Below are 11,883 nucleotides of genomic sequence, written 5' to 3' on the forward strand. Positions count from 1 at the left end.
AGACTAAGCCCATAGCTTGAACTTCCAGAAATCAATTTACATTTTTAAATTCCTTTATGAGTTCTTGGTATTTGACAGCGTTCTCTTTGCTCACAGGGATCTGACAGGCTTTGTTCCAAGATATTTTCAATATTTAGAACATCGAAGAGATATTTAAAATATCAATTATCTTGTTTGGGTAAGTAGCCATTAAACATGCAGGGTAACTTGCTTGAACTGCAAGTCTGCAGGCTAAAAGCGCCTCACATTTTATATGACATTCTTCATCCGTGCTTTTCAAATCATTTTATAAGTACTAATGAATAAAGTTTATTAACAATCCAGCGAAGGAGACAAGAGCTGTTATCCTCTTTCCATGGCATGGAAATTGGGAGATATTTGTGTGTAATCTTGTTTGTGCTCGCTAGATGCCAAATGAACTCAAGTTCCTTTGCACCTCTCCAGCACTATAAAAATTCATTAAAATCATTCAATACATGCTTTAAACTCCTCCACGATGAGACCCTCATTAAATGAGAATCAGATCCAACATCAGGTTCTGGCATCACTGTAACAGCTAGTCTGTGTTCCCATTAATGACATAAGCATTGACCTCAGGTCCAGGTTCCATCATATTTGGGAACAACAGGAAAAAAGGCCAAAATTTTGACTTAAAAACCTTTGTTGGAATTTTTTGATCTAGCGAGTTTTCAAACTTTTGTTTTGTGGATTTTGGGTGCACTCAAACTGAGTTTTTTGTTCTCCTAATCAGATCTAAGTAATCAAGGGGTTGTAGTGTTGCAAAATTTTCAAGACCAAAAAAAAACCCCTAACCCTCTAAGAACCATTTTTAACTGAAGTGCTGCAGTGCTGCAGTCCAACATCTGCAATGTCGATCAAGGTGATACACTTACTGATTCTGTAAGGAAGGCAATGTGAGGGGAGAGGACCTGCCCTTCTTCCCTGTGGTGTATGAACTTACCCTGCCCTGGGTTACTTCTTACCCAAACACCAAACTGGCAGATTGAGTCAGAGTTTGAAGTGATTATCCAACTTTAGAGTGTTCATCATAGTGATGCCTCTCCTTGCTCAGAAGCACACGTATTTCTGTTGCTAATTGTAGCCCCAATTATTCTCTCTCATCCCATAGGGGAATAAACCAGCAAAGCACTTGACCTACTAGTACGTACACCTGGGAGGACCTTTCCCACACAGGGTCTCCTCTAGTTTGGGATTTGGAGGGGACACGCAGGTCCCCACAGATGTTAACTGCTCCCCAGGGGTCTCTCCAGCCGAGGGAGTTTCATTCCTCACGTCAGTAGGTGCAGGATTTGTGCCACATGAAGGACAACTGTCACTTTATTAAATAGTGACATCAGTGATCGTCTGCCTGGCAATAGCTGTGCCTTGGTTCACAGCTCTGCACTCAGAAACCAGAGCATCTCCTGATCAGGGAGACCACTTTTTATAACCTCATCCCACACAGTTTTGCAGGCAGTAATACATCCCAGTGAGACTATTAGACAAATAAGGTCTTAAAATCTTATCTCAGATCTTGCTCAAACATGAGATTTTTGTAATCATAAATGCTAAAAATACCTCTCCCATGTAAGAGTGATAAGTGCAAGCAGGATTCAGGCTTGCCTGAAATTGCTGCAGTCCAGGCAGTTCATAGTTAATACATAACTCTCTTGACAAACAGCTCAGATGACAACACACCTATAATTATAGTTATATCTGATCACGTTGCCTGGGGAAAAAGGAAGGTGATACTGCAAACGCAGAGGGGCTGCATCCTCCTCTCTATCTCCCAGCCAGTGCTCCAGACTCCCTTGGACCTCTGCAGGAATTAGCCAACTCTGTTGGCTAGTCAGTCCTGGGAAGGGATGCTGTTCACTCACCTGGGCCTCCCTAATTCTGGGAGCTGTGTGGTACCCACTTAGAGTGATGCTGGCAAATTAGAGCAGCCTGAAAAGGCAGGCAGGTAATAGGAGCAGGGTAAGCTTGAGCTTTTCTTCTGTCCCTGGGAGGCTTGCAGGGCCAGCAGATGGGAAGCCAAGTGCTGACACTGTCCTCACTGCTGGCATGGTGTCACTTGTGTGCCAGCTCCCCAGGGTGGGGACCAGCTACCCGTGGTTGTGCAAGGGACACAAAGGCCAGTGCATGACAAGGGGGATGGACAGAGGCCACAGGGCTGGGGAGGCAGAGGGGTTTGTGTCCTCCACCCTCAGGGATATCCTGCCAAGAGCCACTGTGGAGCTGCCACATCAGCATCAGCCTGGGCCACCTCTTGGCTTGCCAGCAGAGGTGATGCCCTTTGTACCCAGTCTTCAGCCTGGCAATCTCTTTGCACCTTATGTGCATCCTAAATATGGGAAAACCTCGACACGACTGACTCAGCTGGGCAGGTTTCTGCCTGTCCCTTTTTTTCCCCCAGGATGAGCACTTATCCCACCAAACAAAACCCCAGTGCAAGCCCACTTTTCCAGAATGACCCCTGTCTCTAGCACAGAGTGAGCACTGGTACCCTCTATTTGCACTGCTAGCAGAGTCCTCCTCCTTGAATTTGCTCTAAATACTCGCTAGGTTTCCAGGACTAATATTTCCAGGATGAATATTCTTATATGATACTGCAGCCTTCTTCTTTTGGCTGAGACAGCAATGTTCCCTAATGTGTAAATTTTCCTGTTTTTTTCCCTATGAATAAACCTTAAACTCTATCAATAACTAATTGTTTCATGTGTCTCAGACAAAGTGTAATCAACAGAGAGAATGGTGGGGAAGTGTGAAATGACAGAGTGACATTCTATGCTTAAATAAGCAAACTACACCCAAATCAAACAATGGCTCGAAAATGTTTCCATAATAAGGGTGCATAAATTACCTCCATTACTTGGAAAGCTCTTACTTGCATCCTACCAGCCACATTTGTAGTATTCACAAGAGCTGATACACTCCAGTCATGATAGACATGCCTCTGTTACAGTAATTATAAAATGCTTTGTGAAAATATCATTGTGTCTACAGAGCTACTGAAGTTGTACTGTCTCTTTGGTGTTTGTGTACTGCCTCTGTGAATTTCAGAAATATAATTATAAAGGGCAAGAAGAAATACATTTGAAAGGAGATAGACCACTTTTTGATATTTAATCTCTGTGAGGGAAAAAAGAAAACGTATCTCAGATTGTGCCACTATTGTGTATTGAATATTGTGATATTCACCATCTGGGTAATGTAAAGGGGGTGTGATCCCTTGGAAAAAAAAAAAAAAGGCAATAATTCCAGATTGGATGGAAACATTTTTAAGAAGATACATTGGTGGCTTCTTGTGTAAGATCTCAATCACAGATGCATATGCCATATACACAAGAAGGGTCTGGGAGAAAGGAGATTTTGCGTGAGAGGGCCAAAGCCACCCAGGGCTGGGTGCTGCAGGTGGTGCTGCCCCAGGCTCCACACAGCCCCTCTGGAGCCCCTGGAGGCAAGAAAATCACTCGTCTCTCTTGCTCTCATCTCACAGGTTTTTTTTTTTTTTATTTTTGGCATCCTACTACTTGAAAAATAGCAACTTTTATTTTTTTCTTTATAGGAAAATCCCTTACAGTTTAACCAAAAGCAGAACCCTTACAATTATTTATTCAGTCTATATATCTCATCATTTTATGTATTTTTCCCCCTCAAATATTTTGTTTTAGTTGAATGCATCTAATTATGCACAGCTATAAGTAGTCAAAATTCTTTAAGAGAAACCTGGAAAATAATTGTACTAATAAATGAAAAAGAAAACGCAGTAATAAAAGAGATATGATTTGCTTTAATTTTGTGGCTGCATTTATCATTACACCAAGGCAATATTAAATATCTGACCTGAACATTATTCTGGTCCTTATTACAATTGCTGGATTCATTAAAAAGACCATGTTAACTTTATTTTAATAGTGTAGAATCTTGGACTATAAGTATTTCCAAAATTAATATCAGTCAACATAAGAGCCTTGAACAAATCTGAAATACCTTAAAGGATTGTTCTGAATTGATTTTAACACACAGTGTAAGAGGAAAATGTACTTGTATACTGTTACTATTATTATAAAAATGTATGTGCAGGAAGTTTGGAGAGAAATTGTCCACAAGCAGTGAAGTGCAAAGTGTGAAATATTAGATATACTCTTTTTTTTTTTAAAAAAAAAAAATCCTAGTTTTAACAAGCCAAGAGGGTATGAATGCATGAACAGCATCAGCTGTATTTCAAATTAACCATAGCAAGCCCCTCCACGTACCTGGAAAACCTGATCTGAACGCTGAGATTTTGTATGTTAATTTATACTGCAGAGTTCTTAACATCTGACATCGGCTGTAACATTACAAGTTGTGCTATGACTTTATTAAGGGATGATTTCCAAAGCCCTAAAGAATACTTATTATGTTGTAATATATATTTCTGAAGAGGATTAGGTCTTTGATGCTAAAACCTAGACGTTTTAAGAGCGAGTTTACTGAAATGAAAAAGATTACATAGGTTCCTTTGTGTTGCATCAGGTAGAGCTTTTCCACCTTCATTTCAACTTCGTTTCACAAACCTCAGTGGTATCACAACCGAGAAATGCATTTAAAATCCCTCAGAGTTTCATTACTGAAATGGGATATTCTAGAAAAGGACCTGGGGCTTGTGCTGAACCACAAACTGAATAGGTAACAATGGGATAAAAAAAACCTGGAAAAATACAAAAAGTCCTTCCTGCGATGTGTTAATGTTAATATCAGACTGAGCAGCAGCTGGATTTCAAGGGCTGTGTCTGATTTTGGATGCCAGTCTTTTAAAAGGATTGAAAAAGTTGAACGAAGAGCAAGAATAATGAAAAAGTTTAGAAAACTTGACCTGTGAGAAAAGACTGATGAAACTGGGTTTGTTTAATTTAGGAAAGAGAGAACGGGTAATGGTTTTCCAGGATGTAAAAGGTTGTTGCAGAGAAAAACACCATCAGTTTTTCTCCAGATCCACTGGGGGTAGAACAAGAAATAATCAGCTTAATTTGCAGAAAAAAAAAATGTAGGTTAGATATTAGCTAAAATGTCAAACTATAAAGAGAGTTAAGCACTGGGAGAGGTTACCTGGGAGTACTGTAAAAAATCTGGCACTGGAGGTTTTTGAGGCTGGGTCAGAGGAGCAGTGGGGGATGCTCCAGGTGCAGGACCTGCCTCGGACATGGGACACAACAGGTCCATGTCCCTCAGGGTGCACCCACCACTGCAGCTCTGCATGTTTGCCACCACAGAAACAGAACATTGCAGAAATGTCTGGTCTGGTTGGGGTTTTCAGACCAAGGGCATGTTGTCATTTTGTTTGAAATAGCCCATTTTTCTGTTTTAAACTTCAGGAAAAAACACTTTTCTTTTGGCATTCTCCCCTCAATTCAGTGACATTTCAGCTCTCAGGTCAGTCCCTATTTTAATATGTACATTTATGTATACATATATATCTATAAATCTAGCTTTTAAATAGAAAAAGTGAATTATTACCTTCTGCAAAAGCAGAAGGCTTCTTTTGTTTTTTCCTCCCTGAAACCCCTGCCAGTCTCATCTCCAATATATGTTCCCAGAGCCCAGCAGCCAAATCAAACTTGCTTTTCCCTGTGGGATGGCTCATGAATCTCTTGGTCCTCAGCACTGTAGTCTACTGGATCCCCAAGGTCACTTCATGAGGAGATATTGGATATTGGTCAATACTGCCTTTCTCCTGCAGGGAAAATGCAACTTTTTGTTATTATGGTAATATTAATTTGCTCAGAAGGGAACTTTCTCAGACACCCATTTGAAACAGTGCCACGAGTATGAGTCCCTTTACAAGATCCAGAGCCCTGAAAACTCCACTACACCTGGGGTTTTGCAGCAAAAAGGAATGAAATATTGCTTTTTCTATGGAGGGAAAGGAAAGGAAAGGAAAGGAAAGGAAAGGAAAGGAAAGGAAAGGAAAGGAAAGGAAAGGAAAGGAAAGGAAAGGAAAGGAAAGGAAAGGAAAGGAAAGGAAAGGAAAGGTTTTTCTTTTTGCCAAAACGTAACAAACAAACGTAAATCATACATGGACAACTGAAGCATTTATTGATGTACACCACAAAGGCATTAAGCACAGATATCAATAAGAGACTGTAAGTAATCTAGAATGAGACTTACACATTTAGCCTGACCCTGCAGACAGTAGCTGCCATGCTCCTTCCTCCTCTTTCCTGTGATCCTGCTCACTCCCACACCCAGGCTTGCACGGAGTGCTGTGTCCTGCCACACACACTCCCACCCTCCCTGCTTGTGGCCAGTGCAGCTGGTGAAGGGTCTGACAAGGAGTGGTGAGGGAGCTGGGGTTGTTCAGCCTGGAGAAAAGGAGGTTTAGGAGTGACCTTATCACTCTCTACAGGCACCTGTAAGGAGGGTGCAGTCAGGTGGCAGTCAGTTTCTACTGCCAAATAACAAGTGACAGGACAAGGAGAAACAGTCTCAAGTTAGGGCAGAGAAGGTTTAGACTGGATATTAGGAAAAAAATTCTTCACTGAAAGGATTGTCAAGCATCAGCACAGGGTGTCCAGTGCAGTGGTGAAGTCCCCATCCCTGGAGGTATTTATAAGACACATAGATATGGCACTTGGGGACATGGCTTCATGGTGGGCTTGGTGGTGCTGGGGTAATGGTTGGACTCAATGATCTCAGAAGTTTCTTCCAGGCTAAATCAATCTATGATTCTATTTTTCTATGGGTAGCTGCAATGAGCACCAGACTCTGTGGATGTCTGGTGCAGGAGTGCAAGGCCTCAGTGGGAGGGATCCTCATGACAGGAGATCCCTGGGAGAAAGGATCCTGGTGCTTCCACTGAATCTGTATTTTCTATTAATCTGGGTAAGATATAGAAAGCCAAAAAGAAGCTCTCCCTAGCCAGGGACCAGATCTGGTGGGGCTCCGTTTGGGAGATGCAGCTGCTGGTTGCAGATCCATCAGTGCAGGCTCAGCCTCTCACCCTGCATAGCTTTCCTGCTACAGGGACAGGTATCTTTGTCTTTATCAGGGCTGCTGGAAACCTGTACAAATTTTAAATGTGTTTTAAATTTATGAGATGGAAAAAAGGAGGGTGATGTGAATGGAGCACGTTTGCTCAGTAGCTCAGCTTGAGAAGAAGTGTGTAAATCTGTACTCTTTTCATCCAGCTCTGTTCTCTTCTCAAAGAAAATCCCCAGTGAAATACTATTCAGAAAAAGAGTCACTTTCAAACATGGGGAATGGCAGTGCTTTTAAAGCAACATCTACATGCTCCAAATCCAGGGAAACCTTAGAGACACAGCGTGAATCTGTGCTCAAGCACTGATGCCATGATACTTTCAGACATGGAATAAAACTGTATGTGATGGAAAAGCTGCTTGCCAGGCTCTGTGTGCCAAACAGACCCTGACTGTATCCTGGGTATGAAACCAAACACTCCTCCTGCACAGTAAAACAGAGCACAGATCTGCAAGAACTGAAGCAAACACCCACAGGTGCTGTTGGAAGTGAGGGAGCTGTGTTTAAGGGAGGTGTTACCACCTCACAGCCAGGCCACCTCAAGACACCCAACACTGTCAGGTCCCTCACCAGCACAGGGGAGCTTGTGTCTGTTCACAGGATATTTGCCCACTGCTCCTACCTTTAAATTGTGTGCTTCACCATTTCTGTTGAGGAGGTTCATCAAAGGATGGTTTAGGATATTAGAAAGGTATTAGAAAGGAATATCTCTGTTTGCCCCAGTAGCAGAAAATCCCTGTTCAGAACTGCACCCCATCATTTTGTCTTATTGGTCCCCTGTGTTGCCAATATTTGCAATATTGCTGTAACAGATGTTCTCTCACTATAACAAAGAGCTCTTATCATGGCCCTTTCTTACTTAGTATTTCTCCCCAGCAAACTCTTTATTCTATAGAAAGATAGTTAATATAGGCTCCTCTTACCCTCTGCAAACCTTTGTATCAACTCCCAAAAACTCTTCCATTTACCTGGGCTCCCTGGCCTGGCTCCTCTTCCTGTTCTCCACCTTCTGTGAATCAGCCATCAGCCTTTCTCCACCTGCTCCCAACTTGACAAATACACTTGCATATACCTCTGGGAGAAAAAATAAAGAAAAATAAGAAAAAAAATCCAGGAAAATTCAAACAGGCACAGAACACCAATTTCCAGATTTTCAGCTATGTTGGTACTAGAACTGCAAAGGTTTTCTTTTTCTATATCTCTACCCTCAGCTTTCCTCCCCTGAGCATCCCTCTGCTCTGCTGTTTGCATAGTGCCTCTCCCATTCCCATTCTCATTTCCATCTTTTTCTTTGACTTGCTGTTAGCCAGGAGCCTCCACCCATCTCTCCGTGGTAGCTCACAGGCTGGTCAGACACGCAGGGAAAGGTTTGGCTGTGCCCAGACTGTGTCTCCTCTGCCTCCCTCCCTCCCTGGGCTGGAGATGGAGCAGGTGCTGCACTCAGGGCGTGTCCACCACGCCATGACCTGGGTTTCAACCTCCCTTCCCTGGGGTATTTATTGACACCTGATTTAGCACCCCAAAAGCAGGGCTTCAGAGGAGAAAGGGACACAACCTCAGCTCAAATATTTGATTTTTTATTCTTTCGTCTCTCTTCTGCTCCTGTCTCTCCATGCACACCTCAGGTGGGTCTGGCAGTCACGAATTGCTGCAGCCACTTTGCTGCAAGCCCAGTCCTTCACCAGATGCTGATGCTATGGGCCACAAACACGCCCAATTTGGTGCTGAGACAAGGAAGAAATGGTGAAAGACAGACCCAGCTTTGCCATCACACACTCCAGCTTGTGGGGATAAGCACCTTCTGGCGTGAGCTCCGCGTCTGTATTATTCTGCCATTTCATAACTCAATCCTGCCAGCCTCTGAACTATTTTTATTGCTCTCCTCTGAATAATTTTCAATCTGTCACTATCTTTCAGGTAATATGGTGCCCATAATTAAATACTGCAGGCGCTACCGCACCAGAGCCATATGCAGACGGACTATTACCTCCTTGTGCTGCGATGTCTTCAGCCCCAAATCAAATTGGCCTTTTTTTGCTGCCATATCTCAAGGCAAACTCATGTCTAATTTACTCCACACTATCATCTCTAGATCTCTCACAGCATTACAGCTCCTCGGGTTTTTATCGCTGATTGAATATCTCGGGTTTAGATTATTTTTCCACAAATGTCGTAACTTCTATTTTCTATGTTGAATCTCATTTTATTCTCCACTCATTTTTCCTGCCTTTTCAGATTCCTTTACATTATTTTTGCTTTCATATTTGGGATTTTCCAATCCATCCAGCTTAGTTCAGTTTGCATATTACACCCTCAAAATATTCATCCCTTCCTTTAGATCAGTGAAAGAGATGGTAAACAAGCTCTCCATTCAGAAAATCTTTTCAGCAGGTGCTGATAACCTTTAGCAGCCAACAGGGCTCAAGTATGGGATGAAGCACCTGTTGGAACGCATTAGTTTGGTAATATGGAGAGCACCATTCATATTTGATGTGCAGAGGGTTTCTGCAGAGGGAGGGACAGGTGATGTGGGGCAAAGGATGTCACTGGTGAAGCAAACCCATCACAGGCTGTCAAGTGCATCCACACATCCTCACCTGCGTGGTCAGGGCCTGTGTAAGGGTTCTGCCCTGTTGAGATGTCACCAGAGGCTGCCCCAGATCAGCTCGTGGCCATTCCCCTGCTCTTTCTGCTGAGAGACGTTCGAAGCCACGTCAATCTGAATTAATGTTGGGAGTGAGACGCTGGGTGACAGCAGTGACTGTTTTATTAAAATCCAAGGACCCAACTGAGCACTCCTGAACTGTGCTCACATGAATAATCCCACATATTTGGAGCATCAGACCTGAATTCTCAAGTTTTCTATTTCTATAGAAAGGAACTCAGTGTCTGGTGGTCAAAATTTCCTTTTTATAAATCTGTGCTGTTTCTTTTCTCTGTTAACCTCTAAATTCCCAATCCCACCAAAGTCAATGGAAAGATGCACTTTGGCTCCCAACACTTTCACGTCTGGCTGCAAGGATTTATCTGCCTGGAGAAAAATATCTGGAATATCTACAGTGAAATAAAACAATTCCCAACATACAAAATACACTATTTGGATAATCTGATCTAAAGTAAAAAAGCATTTGTTTCTGGAAAACTCCACTCAGAAGAGACGTTGATTATTTGGAAACAAAGCCTCATTATTTGGTGATATTGATCACACAGGTACATGCTCCAGACTAGCTGTTTCTTAATCTGACTCTTTTTTTTCTTTTTTTCAGGGATGCAGGGTGGTGGGTGATGACAGAGTGGCTTATTTTGGCCAAATTCCCTCCATAGACAAGCTCAAACTGATGTTTATTTTATAATGTTTTTTCCTTTACTTGAATTAGTACAGTAGATCTGTTATCTTTTCTAGAAAAAACAGGACCATCTTTCCTCTGGCATCATAACATTTTCCTCCTAATTTTCCTACGGCTCTTCAGCTTTTCATTAAGAAAAGCAAATAAAGTGGCAGCACTTTAGGAAATTTGTAAATTCCCTCAGTGGTGAAGAAATCCAGGTTAGGCAGTTTATATATATGGCCACATTTTGTAGAACCAGACTGAATTGCCTTTTTCATTCTGCTTGGCCTTAAGAAATTCCATTTCAGATCCTGTAGATATTGGGGTAAACAGGTTTGCTGCAAGATTACTTTGGAAAAGCCAGTTTTAAGCAATATTTAAGAATAGTTGATGAAAAAATAAAAAGGTGATGTGATGCTGGAGAAGGCTGGCTGATGGAAAGCTGGTTCCTGATGGGAAGGCTTCCACCCCCTGGCTCAGGGAAGGCAAACACAGACTCTGACTCTCCATCCACTCAGATGAACCCACTTGCCCTTGGCTTGGAGCAGCAAATGCTCTTAGTGAACAACTTGGCCTCAACATGCACCTCACAAATAATTTTCATAGAACACCATACGAGGGTATTTAATAACTGATGTCTCAGAAAGCTGTAATACCCTTCCAGACAGCCCACGACCAAAAAGCAGGAAAAAACTGAGCAGGTAATTTGCTATATGTTTTCCCACTGTTTTTACCTTTACTTGCTTATTAATTTTACTAAGTTTTCTGACCTTCCTACAAAAGTGGTGTCAATTAATTTTGTTCTTATTAAGAATAATTTATTTTTAAAAGGTTTATCAGTCCAGCCATTTTTTGATTCACCCTTAATTTAATCCCCGTCTAATTAATGAATGGGCCTGGTGTATCTCTAGAATGTCTTTTCCATTTGGTATACATTTTAACACCCTTTTAAAGTTCTTTGGTTCTTTTGGCTTTAAATTCTCCCTCCCCCCCCTTATCCTTATTATTTCCCCTATAATCCCTAACTGAATTTGAGTATGCTTGTTTGATTCTTTCCCCTGCCTCCTCTTGATTTCTAATTTTGACTACAGCTTTTTTCTTTTTTCCCACCCTTTTTTTTTAATTAAAAAAATTAAAGTCTCAGATCTTTGCACAGTCCCTTATGAAGCCACATTGGCCGCTTTTTGTTCTCTCTGTTCTTCATTTTGAGAGGAGCAGGAGTTCCTTGCAGCTTAATTATGGTTTCTTGCAGGAGTCCCCCTGCTTCCCCTCACACTGGTGGCTGTACAGTATTCCTCCTCCTCCTCCTCCTTCTCTGCAGACTTTTGTTAAATACAGTATGCACAGTGCATACCAACCTTTTAGATCCACCAGATTTCTCCCTCATTGGTACATAAAAACACCTGACTAAAGATTTACATCCAAATAAAGGACAGGTTTTTTCCTGTCCTTTGCCTTCTTTCTGGAATTAAATCCACTTCCAGAAGGACCAGAGGATGCTGCTCCTTTTGTCAGCTTCAGCACCCATTTTTTA

Source organism: Pyrgilauda ruficollis, unplaced genomic scaffold (assembly GCF_017590135.1).
Source record: "Pyrgilauda ruficollis isolate IOZ18807 unplaced genomic scaffold, ASM1759013v1 scaffold12, whole genome shotgun sequence".
Taxonomy (NCBI): Eukaryota; Metazoa; Chordata; class Aves; order Passeriformes; family Passeridae; genus Pyrgilauda; species Pyrgilauda ruficollis.